General features: G+C 50.4%; 1 protein-coding gene across 4 annotated transcripts in view; it reads left to right on the top strand.

The window, feature by feature from the left end:
• Positions 1 to 879: 879 nt before the first annotated feature.
• PIK3C2B (phosphatidylinositol-4-phosphate 3-kinase catalytic subunit type 2 beta) overlaps positions 880 to 12997 on the top strand; it is a 61631-nt gene continuing 49513 nt past the window's right edge. For 3 of the 4 annotated variants that reach the window (XR_007476347.1, XM_049707567.1, XM_049707577.1), the window contains exon 1: positions 880 to 1354. The gene's annotated coding sequence lies outside the window, so the exon portion shown is untranslated. The remainder of the gene's footprint in view (positions 1355 to 12997) is intronic. The other variant, XM_004282466.4, reaches the window with a different exon arrangement.

The following is a 12997-nucleotide window of genomic DNA, read 5'->3' as shown; positions in this document are numbered from 1 at the left end:
TCTTGAGCCTTAGATACCTGAAGGGGACTGCAGGGGAGGGAGGCTGAGAACCAGGTGTTGATCATAGTCTGTCAAGAAAGAAAGAAGGAGGGCCCTGGGGGAGAACAAGATTCAAGTTTTGAGGAAAATGTACTTTGAGATCAGTGATCATAGTTATTATGCAAACCAAATGCAAATGAGGATCTGGCCAATTATTTGTTTCTTTGGGTGGAGCCCTTAGGAAAATTCTTCTAGAGACCACTGCTCAAACAAAGGTACTGAGTCAAAATTTTAAATATAACACACTATGAAAGTTTTTTTCCCCTGCGATAGTTGGGTTGAAGGACCTACTACCGCCGCTCCCCGCTCAGGTTGTAGATTGCTATTTTCTGGGGCTCGGGTCAGAAGACCCACTAGGGCGAATAGAAAAACGAATGAGTTTGAATGTGCAAAGCGCCGAGACAGCTTCCCCCCACCGCCACCTCCATCCTCAAGGTAGGGGTTCTTTCCGGCATCTCTATCTTAATGATGGGGGGAAATTCCGCAAACCGATAAATGGACCTCAAAACTCTGTCATTTCCAGTAGAATGATTTGGCATTCATCTGACACAGAGCAAAGGGGTCCCAGCAGGGAAAAGTAACGACCATCTGCAAAAACCCTCACGCGAGTGGGAAGTGGAAATCTTGGCTCTTGGATTCCCGAAGCACAACTTGACGCCAGCGCTTTTCTCTTCCCCCACGTACTGGAAGAGGAGGGAGGAAGGAGGGAGGGAGGGAGAGGAGGAGAGGAGAGGAGAGGAGAGGGGAGGGGAGGGGAAGGGACGGGAGGGGAGGGGAAGGGACGGGAGGGGAGGGGAAGGGACGGGAGGGGAGGGGAGGGGAGGGGGAAGGGAGGGAGGTCAGGGTTCCAGGACCCGCCCCATCCTCCCGCTCGCGGCGCAGTGGGCGCTGCGGGCTGGAGCCGCGGCTGGCGGCTGCCTGTCCGCGCCGGGTCTGGCCGAGTCTCACGTCGCCGTGCAGTGCGCCAGGTCTCCGGGAGATGGCTTCTCCCCTCTCGCCCGCTGCTCCCGCTATTGTCTCACCTGGGGTTGCCTGACTCTGCGGGCTCGCTCACGCTCTCGGCCTAGAGGACTCCCCGCCCCCGCCCCCCCGCCGCTGCGAGCTGGTCCTCGCGACCTCTCCTGCCTCTTTGCCGCCCCGGGAACCCTGGGGCCGGCGCCCGCCGCGTGCAGCCCGGAGGGGGAGCGGCCCGGGAGGAGGCGGTGCGCGGCCGCCTCGCGTGGGTGCCGGAGCCGCCCGGAGCCGTGGAGCCAGCAGCCCAGGTCGCCGAGCACACGACACGTCGGGTTTTGCAGGAAACCCGCAGTGAGCACAGGTAAGACGCGCACCCATCCGGGAGCACCGGCCCGGGGTCTGCAGATTTCCCGCAGAGTGGAGCGAGCGGAGGTCAGGGGCTCTCCCTCCAACATGGCAACAGCCGAGGGGCAACAATGGAAGGAACCGAAGGTTCCCGGTGGCGGGACGCAGACGCGGTGGGAACGGAGCTCCAGTCCTGGCGCCGAGCAGGTTGCCAGCCCCCACTGCCTGCCCGCTCCAGAGGTTTCGGGGCGTCTCGGACCCAGGGCACACTCTTCCCCACCCCTTTTCTTCTAAACACACTTCCTGGCTCCCAGCTGCTGCAAGGCGACCTGAACCAGCCAGTGGTTTTGGTATTTGTTTGTTTAAAATGAGAAATAAAAAGCAAAAACTGCCCTGGAGTGAGGGTGGTGGTGGGGTGCTTTCTCTTAGAGTGGGTGGAAAGTCAGCATCTAGCCTGGGAAATATATACATTTTTTTTAGCCAGATGGATAGTAGAATTGGCTTCTCCCTTATAAGGATACTGCAGCAAAAGGAGAAAGCTTGGGAGAGGGAGAGGGGCCCCCAGGCCTGAGTTCCGGAGCCTTGGGGGAGGCGCTGCTCTCCTGGCCTGTACTTGTCTCTCGTTTTCAGCTCCGACATCGGTGGCTTTGATGTTGGGGAGCAATCGCAGCAGCAGGAAGCCCAAGGGAGGCTGCCAAGCTGGGATGGGGTGGGGTGGGGTGGGAAGCCCAGGGGCTTGGCAGGTTCCTGGTTTGTGGGAAGAGGTTACCAAATGTATGAGGTTAGTGCACACACCCTAGTTGGCTGAGGGGCGTGTGTGAAGAATCTGCCATTGCTCGTACCCCTTCAGGCCAACCTTTCTCTCCATCTCCAACCCCTTGTGGGGTCTTTGTGGCTTCCCCGCCCCAGTCCCACCAGTCGTGCCTGGGGTGGAATCTCTATTGTCTCGGCTGCCCTGATGTTTTTTCTCAATTGTGTTGGAGAATTTTGTACCCTGTGCAGGCTGGACCCAGCATGGCCCAGATTCCTTAGCACACAACTACCCAGGATCCCAGAAGTGGGCCAACATGCCCCTCCTTCTCTCTCTAAACTACCTGACTATCTGGGTTGTGGCCAAGCAGATGTAAGTAATTTGCACTGAATTCCAACCCTGTATCTGCCGCTGAATGAAAACTTACTGTATTGCTGCACTAGGCCTTGGAAAGATATTGGAAGAGAAATGGTCCAGGGCGTGGCAAACCTGATCCCCAAATACTCCTCCCTCCCCAGTTCTAGCTTTGGATCCCAGAACAGAGAGGTTATGATGCTTCAGAACTGAAGCTTCTTCAGAGCCTGGCGGTCCCATCTGGGGTTGTGTCCATGGAAAAATTAAGTCGAGGCACAGTTTATAGCTCTGCCTGGCCGCCAGCATCTGAGGAGATGGTGGCTCTGAGCCGGAACCCTGGACTGAAGCTGTGGCTGCTTCTCCTTTGGCCTTTGGGTGAGCCAAGGTTTGATTTCCATGGCTCTGAATTTACTGCTGAGTGTGCATGGGTGTGTGTGTCTGAATCTGATCAGACTCTCAGCCCTGGCCAGAAGGGAGCTTGTCCATTTCCCTCTCCCTGGAAGCATTGGTGAGGGAGGCCCACAGGGTGTGCTGGGGTGAGGAAGGTTCAGTTTATCTGGGTCCTCAGGCTTTTCCCTGGGGCTCTCCTTTGGGATTGTCCTGGAATACCTGTGTCCTTGGCCATGATGTAGTGGTGCTCTAGCAGATACCCCACACCCTTGTGGGCCTTTGGTCTCTCTGTGGTGGCCCCACCCCACCTAGGCCTGGCCCTTTGCAGGCATCTCATGTGTATGGTCATTCAGCCTGGACAGCCCTGCTAGCCAGCAGGAATAAAAATGAGGGATCTCTGTTCCCTTTAGGGGTTTGTAACTGGCCATAAACTTCGGGCCCCTCCTGTTCCCAGGATGTGAACTTGGACATGATAATGCGAAATAGTAGAGAAAACAGTGGATGGGTTCAGCGTCAGGAGGCCTGGCTTCCTAGCTGTGTGAGCATGGACAACTTGTGAACCTAAGACTCAGTTTGCATATCTGTAAAATGGTGAAAAATATACCCTTGGCTCATAGGATTGTTTTAAGGATGAAATACACTGCTTACCATGAACTGAATAAAATCATGTATGCAAAAGCACTCTGAAAACTGCAGAGTACTATACAAATGTAGGTTATTCATCATGAGTTTAGTCTCAATAATGAGGGAGGGAGAGTTGGTGGGGATGGGGGGAGGGGTGGGAGGAAAGGGATATGAACTAGAGAATGTTCCGGAACCTTTCTTTTCTGACTAAGGGAAGAGTGATGTGACAAGGCCAAGGTAACTGTTCTTTGGGTATTTCTCTTTAAAGGGTTGGTAGAGTGGGAACTGGGAGAGAAGGGAAATCTGCTTAATGATATTTGTAGGAAATCAGGGGGAGACATACACCCCCAAAGGTTGGCTACTGTCTATAGACAGGGTAGTACTGAGTTGGCAAATAATATAATAGCTGACACTGATGTCAGCCAGCTAGTAAATGACAGAGAAGAGATTCAAAGCAGGCAATCCCACTCCAGACCCTGTGCTCACAACCTGGGTGCCACTCTCAGGGAGATATTGGGTCTTGGGAGAACAAAGAGGGGAAGCAGAGTTACAGAATTCATTCATACGGGATCCCTTGATTTGAATGCTTGTGAAATGTCACCAGACTGGGACATACCTTAGATAACAGAGGCCCTGGAGGACAAATTTCCTCCACCCAGCATAGCAGGTCCAGCATAGTACCTCCTTAATTCTTGTATTTCCTATGATCACATAGAGCTTTAGAATTGGAAAGTCATTTTCCTGCAAAGAAATGACTCTCCCAAGGTCACATGATTACTTGCCCCACAGATCACTTTACTACTAATAAAAGGACCTATCCTTTGGCACTTTAGAATGTACCTATCAGTGGCCTATCAGTTGACCCTATCATTGTTGGGAAATTCTCTTCTCTCAAGGTGATGGAATTCACTGTCCTCAAATCTTGATTTTGTTAAAGAGATTAAGGACACAGGACACCCGTGTTGGGGCAGAGGCTCTTGAGATATGGAGAAGGAAGAGGAGAGGGGCTCCCAATAGCCCTAAGGCAGAATACAGAGTCTATGACAAGGGATCTTCAGCAATTCATCCTTCCTCTTCTTGAGAACTTCCTGTAGTAGGTGTAGTCTTACCGAGCAGAGGCTTCATAGTGTTTCAGAGAGAAGCCAAAAATCATTTGCCTCTTTGGAAACTCTTTTCCTTCCTCCTTAACTTTCACACCTGCCACTCTTCTTTCTCGAAAACATTGTTCAACTCCCTTCCTCCTGGACCTTTCTCTCTTAACCCTAGCCATCCCTAGTCACTGCAAGACTAATCTCCTGGGCAGTGGTTTCTTTTCTCCTTGGCAGTTCTTTCCATGATGCTTTGTGCCTCCTTCTAAGTCTCTGGTCCGTGGATCCTGTCTTACAGGTTAGCTTCTCTTTCTGTATCCTCCCCACAGTGGAGGTGGGTGCCAGGCATGAGAGCTGTTCACACATGTTCCCCAGGCCCACCAGGAATAAGCTTGCATGGAGGCAACCTCTCCTGCCAAGTTTTTTCTCTCTTTCTATCTTAGTCTACTTGGTACCCTTGACAGCAAACCAGAAGGCACAGAGTGAGGGGAAAAGACTAGAGAGCCAAGGAGATTCCATTTTGAGGAAATAGTACAGTTTGCTTTGCTAGGGCGAAGAAATAGATATGAGCTCTTCCCGTCTCAGGTCCAAATTAACCTAGAACCCAGAGAGGAGTAATGATGGAGCCCTGCCACTGTTGAAACATCTCTGAGAGCCCCACTTTTCTGAAAGCAGAGTGTCTGTCACATTCCTGACTTGCCATGCTGTTGTGTCTTCCAAAGGGTAAAAGAAGTTAAAGTACTAGGAGCACTATTACAGCGCATTTAATTCTGACCCAAAATGGAGAGATTTTTTGCAAATTGGATATTATGGGAACGTAGGAGAAGGCAACTATATTTTCCCCAAAATATTATAACCAGGATGTCAGATTTTCACTTTAGAATTCAAGAAGGCAGATTTCTTCTTCCCTCCCTCCCTCCCTCCCTCCCTCCCTCCCTCCCTCCCTCCCTTCCTTCCTTCCTTCCTTCCTTCCTTCCTTCCTTCCTTTCTATTAAGAGAAAATATGGATACAGTTCCCTGACAAGAGACTTTGAAAGATAGAGTGGTTCCAAAGGGTTGGCAATTCTCTGAAGCACAATTTTGATTATGCTGTTGTAGATGGTCCCAACAAGGAAGGCAAAAAGGAGCCACTTGAGGAAAAGTTCAACTACCGAGAAAGGCAAGAGCATGTGATAAAGAAGAATAGCCACCAGCACTGAGTGTCTGTCTACCCATAGCTTTTGAAATTTTATCTTAATTCCACACCGCCCCCCGCAATCCTTGGAGGAAATGGGTGATAATGAAATTGTCTCATCCCCATTTGCAGATGGGAGAACTGAGGTTAAGCTTAGGTTTGGATTCAAACCAAGATTAAGAAACATGGCTAAGATTATACAACTAATGAAAGAAGAGCCAAAGTTGGAGTGTAGGTCAGGATACCTCTAGAACCTGTGTCCCTTCTGTGCTACACTGGAGGGACCTGTGAGGAAAAAATGTCAACGAGGCCCAAGTTCTGCATGAGATGGGACTTCCCCAAGAGCCAGGTGACAGCAGCAAGTGTTCTTCTTAAAGTCGTCTGTGGAAGAAATGATCACAAGAGTAATGAAAGTCTGTCAGATAATGTTTGAAAAGAGCTCATCCGTTCATTCAACAGATGTCTTTTGAGGGCTTACTTATGACTTCAGGTGCTTTCAGTGACTAGGACACACAGCCTTCCGAACACATTGCTGGGTTGGGAACATAGACAAGTGAGTAGGCTGGGTGTAGGGGGTGGGGTAGTATGGGGTGCTTTGAGAACTTGTAAGCAGGGCATTTAGGGTGGTCAGACCTCCTGGAAGAAGTGAAATGTTAGCTGAGATCTGAACAATGAGTAGGCATTGGGGTGGGATGGGGGATGAAGCGAGTGGTGAAAGAGGTGGAGGGAAAGTAGTTTCATTTGGCCAGAGGCATTGAAGGAGTTTGCATCTTACCTTTTATTCATCCATCCGTCACCCGTTATGCATTGAATGTACATGATGAACCTGACGCTCTCCTCAGTGCACCGCAGTGAAGAGGACAGACAAAATGAACTACCTGGAACAGTGCGTGGTACATGGGAAGGACTCAGTAAATGGTGGTGGCCACAATTATTTTATCATCTTCCAATAGCAGGTTTGTGCTAAACCCTAGGGATACAAACTTGAGTTCAGTATGGCCCCTGACCTTGAGGTACCCACATTGTACTCCAAAAATGCAAGTGAACGGATGAGTTTCTTTACGTAGTACGGTAATTCTATAAGCTCAGTATGAGTCACTTGTCCTGTGGCTGCCCCAAGAGTTGGTGTAATCTTGGGCAGCATTTCATAAAAGTATAGAAGCTAGGACTGGAGTGCTTAATATTTGGGGAGTCTCTAAATTCTGAGTATCTAATAAATGCTATGGAGTATCGACCTGGAAAAACCAATGACAATTTTGCCTTCCTCATTCAGCTTCAGAATCTCTGATGCTACAGCGGGGAAGTGATAACCCTTCTCTGGGTTGGTCAGACCACCCTCAGAACACAGTATTTAACAGCTCTGTGCCATGTGTAGAACATTGTATTGAGCATCGTGAGGAAGACAAAGATAAATAGGAGGTAATTTTTTTCTTAAAATTGATGGACTTATACCTATACAGTGCTTTGTAACTATAAAGTACCTACATGGATAGGTTGTTTTCATTCTAATCACCAGTGGGGTAATACAAAACAATATAAATGCAGTGGGATGCATTAAAAATGTTACAGATGTCTGAAAGAGAGCAAAGTCACTTTCAGTCGTAGGAGATGAAAGAAGGCTCTAATGTAAGAGCAGGTATTTGTAGAGGGCACTAGCATGAGTGAAGTTTTGTGGGAAAACATGGGGCCCTGGAGAATGGTTAATAACCATCAGCGTTTTGGGGGGCATGCAGGGGACTGGGCTGGGACTCAGTGTGGGAGGTCTTGAGTACCTGATAAGGAAGGGGAGAGACAAAGTTTTTCATTGGAAGAATGACATGATCAGAGCTGTGCTGCAGGATTCCCTGGCACCGGAGTGCAGATACCTCAAGGAGTCGGCAGGGGAGGCAGAGAGGCTAGCTAGAATGCTATTCTAATGGTCAGGTAACAGAAAGGAATAATAATTTTTTGGTGCTTAATATGTGCTTTCGATAGTTTATTTCACTTAATGAAAGTAATCAGAATCTTGGAAAGGAATGGACCAATTTGAGAGAGGTTAGAACAGAAAGGCTGAGGGACTTTCTTCCCTGGAGGATTTTGGGAACGGACAAGATTGGTTGTGGTTCAGTCTGGAAAGAGCACTTGAGTGGGGGTCTGAGACCTGCTTCCCGTTCCACTTCTGCCACTGACTACCTGTGTGACTTCAGGCAAGTCATTTTTCCCCCACGGTCTTTGGTTCTCTTATCTGCAAAACTGTGGGTCTGGTGTTTAGGGTTTGTTTGCTTGATTGCTTATTTATTTATTTGCTTGTTGTTTTCAGTGGCTTGAGACAGTGACACAGTGTGTTGGTGTTTGGGGAGAGCTTGGGGGTGTACCAGAATAGTCACCAATATCAGCTTGAAAATTTGATGAAATGCAGTATGCCTGGGTCTCCGTGGCAGGACGGGAAAAAGACCTCAAACAATTTTGGCCTCAAACAAGATTCAGTTTAACTTTTATTTATTTATTCTAATTTTAAATGTTATTTATTTGCTTATTGAAGTGTAGATGATTTACAACAGTTTGACTCAGTATCTTTTACTACTTGTGTGACCTTGGGCAAATTACTCAATTCCTTTTCTGTTTTCATAAAATAAGGATAATAATATGCACCGTTAAGGATTGTCATGAGGATTAAACAAGACAATACCTGGCACAAAGTGCTGGGGTGGGTGGGGGAGGTCTGTTTCCTTCCTCCTCTTTCTGTGATGCTCATATTCACTTAGCCTCCCTCTCTGAACGCACCCCTCCCCCCCCCCCCCCCCCCCCCCCCCGCCAACCCACCTTCTCTTTCTTTTCACCAAAACAAAGTGTGATACCCTGATTCCAGGCACGACAGTGGACATATCCGTGTAGTACTAATTTGACAGACTTTGTAATGGAGTTTCCATACATTGCAGTGGTATATCAGCAAGGTAGCTAAGGATGGTTAGTTCCGTTATGGCTGCACATTCAGTCACATTCTGGCTGCTCTCGTCCAGCTGCAGGCATGCAGCTCATCCCTGCTGAGAATGGCCTCTGACTATTGCTAGCCTGGTAGACCCCGATTGAGGGTCACACGGGCAAGGGCCCCATGAAGGTGGGGCTGGTGGGATGTGAGCGTGCTACACTGAGCCAGGTGGGCAGCTAGTCCACTCTTCTGCTGAGTGTCCCCATGCTGGGTATAGAGTTGGGCTCTGTCTCCCTTGGGACCTTCCCGTGCGAGTGGGACATAGGAAATGGGAGAAAGGCATTAGGGCATATACAGGGAAACACAGAAACTGACACGACCCCTCGTCTACTCCCCCATCCGCTAGGTCACTTCCTATTTAGAAAATAAATCTTCTTAACCCCTCCATGTGCAGAGATGCAGAACAGTTGTTTTAACACCATCCAAGGCGAATGTGTTGCTCTTGTGCCCCAGACACCGGCACCCCCATTTTAATCAGTCATGTCACCCACGCAGCATCAGAGTGTTTGGGAGACACTGAGAGAGTAAAAGAAGAAAGGACAGTTTGAAAGGGTTGACCAGGGAAGGTTTCTGAGGATCTTGAGTTGGGGTGGAAAGAGGAGAGAGAAAGCAGGAGGAAGGGCAAAGTGCCTCCAGCTGCACCCACGGCTTTTCAGGCCCTAAGAGTCAGGCGGGACGGGCAACAGGACTGGGGAGTCTCGACCAGGGCACTGGAACTACCACTATGACAGGTCTAGGGAGTGACCAGGTTGAGGGGAGCCCTAGCTGGGATCCCCAGTGATCTAGCACTGTCAGGGTCACTGCCTGCTTCCCAGTCCCCCCATCTCAGTATCCCTTTCCCTGTGGTTTGGGGATTCTGGACACTGAGGCCATCTCAAAGAGGATCTCATTTCTCAGTTCCCTCTTAGGCCCTTAGGGCCCTGCATCCTGGTGGGGTTTCTCCTTTGACCTTGGTAAGAGAGAATCCGTGGTCTCCCCCAGGGTTCAGTGTCCTTGGCTGACCTGGAGCAGGACATCCTTCCGGCCTGCTACCAGGAAGAGTGGAGTGGAACTTCATGGCTGCTGGGTGAGGCCAGGCTAACAGCAGCCAAGGCCAAGTATGGGGGGGGGTCAGTGACTTAAAGGGACAAGCTGCCTGGTGGGTAGCGCTTGGGGGGACTTGTGTCCTGGAGAGGGGCAAGAGATTCCTGGGGCTCAGGAACTGGGACCAGGGGAGGCCATGGACAGGCAAGGCCTATGCCAGAGATTCACCTCCCCTACTTTTATTTATTTATTTTTTTTTTGCGGTATGTGGGCCTCTCACTGTTGTGGCCTCTCCCGTTGCGGAGCACGGGCTCCGGATGCGCAGGCTCAGTGGCCATGGCTCATGGGCCCAGCTGCTCCGCGGCATGTGGGATCTTCCCAGACCGGGGCACGAACCCACGTCCCCTGCCTCGGCAGGCGGACTCTCAACCACTGCGCCACCAGAGAAGCCCTCCCCTACCTTTTAATGGGTCATTTCTCCCAGTGCCACTAGAAATTTCCTTTACCACTTCCAGATTCCCTTAGGTTGAGCACCCCTCTCCTCAGACTCTGCTTTTTAAATGCAAACGTCCCTGGGAGGGACTAACACTTTGGCCTCTAACACCCCTGTGTAAATTAGTATCAGATGTTTGGTGGTGTTTTGTTTTTGTGTGTGTGTGTGTGTGTGTGTGTGTGTGTTCTGGTCTGAAAGAAGGGGGCTACTTGAGAGCTGACACCCTTTTCTTTTCCCACCCTGTTTTGTGAGGACCCCAGGGCTTCTCCACTCTGCCCTGACCTAGGAAATAACACCTGTCCCTGAGGCTGTCCAGAAGCCAGGTGACCTTTGGACAAAGGCCCTCCTGGGCTCTTGTGTCTGGAGTCTCCTTCCCTGGCATTTCCCTCCCCGGTGCTCTCCTCACTGGCCCAACCTGTCCCCGAATGCTGGAATGTGGACAGGGAAGGCCCAGAGCTGCCCCTGGAGCTTAGAGGTCCTGTTTTCCTTTTTCTTCTGGTTCAACTTTCCTCTACTCAGAGGCAAAAAATATACAAATCAATTTTCACTGCAAAGTAAAGGAGCTGTTACAGTGGAGGATTCCTGGACTGAATGTCAATATTATGACATAGTATGAGTGTGTTTCGTGTTTGGTAATTGCAATCTTTGTTGCGGTCATCCATTTACAATGCTTGGTGTCAGTTTATTTATCTCTTGTAAAAATAAAATACAGTGTGTGTGTGTGAGTTGTGGGAAAAAAATTATTAAGTTTATAGATAGAATAAGATTTGTCGTCTGAACTTAAAAGCTTAAAGAAAAAAAAATACTTCATTGCTTTAAAAAAAACCCCAACTTTCCGTCTACTTTTCTCAGGCTTCTTTGCCAGTGGCGCTAAGGCTGTCACCTCGTGGTGTCTAGGCCAGCTTCTTCTCCTGCCCTTAGGGAGCTAATGAGGGAGTGAGTCGGAGGGTGCGGGAAGGTGTGCAGTTTGTGTGATTACTGTGGCTCTGGGTCCCTGGGAGTGACTGCAGTCTATCAGGGATTTTCTCGATTTGGGGAGTTAGCACCGATTGCAGATATTCTCTATTATCAGACAGCATGTCAAGATTGCTAGTTTAGGGACTGTGGTGGCAGAGGGACAGTGGGCAGGGCTTGTGGACAGTGGCGCAGAGCCTCCCTACCAGGAGGGCAGGAAGGAGCTTGCCCTGGGCATGGTGTGGCGGCTGGTCTTTGCTCCTCCGAGGTTCCCATGGATGACTGGCTCAGTCTTTTTCTGCTCGACTGCCTTTTACCCTCTTCCGAGCCAAGCAGGTGGCTGTCAGCTGCCCACACAGCCTGTGCTTGCCCCCTGGCACAGGCAGTGCCACTACACTGGGGCTGCTGGCCCCACCTTCTCTACTCTGTAGAATTGTTCTGGGGACCAAGTCCCTCGGTCCTTCTCGTCCCAGGCTCTGGCACATTCAGTGCCAAGTGTGTACTCATGGGATGGAGCGCAGGGCTGGGGCCAGTGTTGTTTCTGAGGCCCAGCACCAAGTAGCCTCCCCACATTGGTTCTGTGGGCCCTTCCCGACTCTGCTGTGGCTCTGCCGTGAGACGCAGGGCAAAGTCACTGACCCTTTGTGGGCCTCATTCTACTAGACAGTAGGACCCTGTCATGGAGAAGAGAGATTACCTTTTAGATGTCTAAGAAAGGTGCTACCAGAAAATAACCAAAGAATTGTTATAATTGAATGAATTGGAGACACTCCCTAAAGATCAGAGTGTTGATTCCCAGCAAAGATGTCATTCTTTTGGAGGATGGTCTCACTGGCATTCTTCGGTAGACTCTGGTTAGTCTGATGCCTCTGTAGTTACCCTGAGATACATCCCCATCCCCTTGCCATGGGGCTGGGCTGTAATTTGAAGTCTGCTCAGGGCTGCCTCCTTCCTCCTTGCAGACTCTGATGGGTTAGCCCCACCTAGCTTGTGAGGACCTGGGACCTGAGCCGTGAGGTGGAGGACATTGCCTCTCATCTCTCCCCTCCGGTGAGTCCTCCAGGCAGAGCAGAGCCTTGCTGGCGTTTTGGGTCCTCGCTTTGGTGCCCCGGCTGGACGGGAACAGCTGTGACCTGCTTTCTGGATTCTGCTTAATGGGCTGGCCTCCTCTAGTGAGTTTTCCCAGCCCACGAAGGAATCCTGGAGAAGTGGATTCCAAAGGGCATGAGCTGGGGAAGCTGGACTGGAGATTCAGCTATAGGTGACAGAGGCGACAGTCCGAGCCTTGCAGGAGCCCTTGGTTTGCAGCAAGCAAGTGGCACGGAGAAGGGCTGCCGTGTCCCCATGCCCTCCTCCACCCACTTCCTTACATCCTCCTCCCAGAGGGGCTTCCTTTATGCTTCAGGAGTCTACAGGGCCTTCAGAGAGGCTAAGGTTTCCTAGATGTTGCTGTTTGCAAATGACAGGTGGTTTTTCTCATGTGGGTGGGCTGGTGTGAAGTTTGTCTGTAAAGAAGTTTCCTCAGGAGTCCTCTCAGCTGGAGGCCAAGATTATTAAGGGAAGGTCATCCTGGGAGCTCCTCTTTTCCTCTGCTGTCCTGTCCACCACCTTTCTCTGGAGGGTCGAGGAAACTGGAAGAGTAATTCTTAACCACCGTGCTCCTTGGAGGAAACCCGGCCGATCTGAGCTAGAAGGCCTGGAACTTGGGGCTGCGGTGGCTGAGGGCAGGGGGTGGAAAAAGCAGGAAGTGTGAATCAGACAGAGGGGAGATGTGGCTGTTCTGGCTCCTGGGATGGTTCCTGGCCAAGACCTTTCTTTCCTTTTTGCCAAACGTTCCATT

This window comes from Orcinus orca, chromosome 1 (assembly GCF_937001465.1).
Source record: "Orcinus orca chromosome 1, mOrcOrc1.1, whole genome shotgun sequence".
Taxonomy (NCBI): Eukaryota; Metazoa; Chordata; class Mammalia; order Artiodactyla; family Delphinidae; genus Orcinus; species Orcinus orca.
This window is presented reverse-complemented; position numbering and strand designations above follow the sequence as displayed.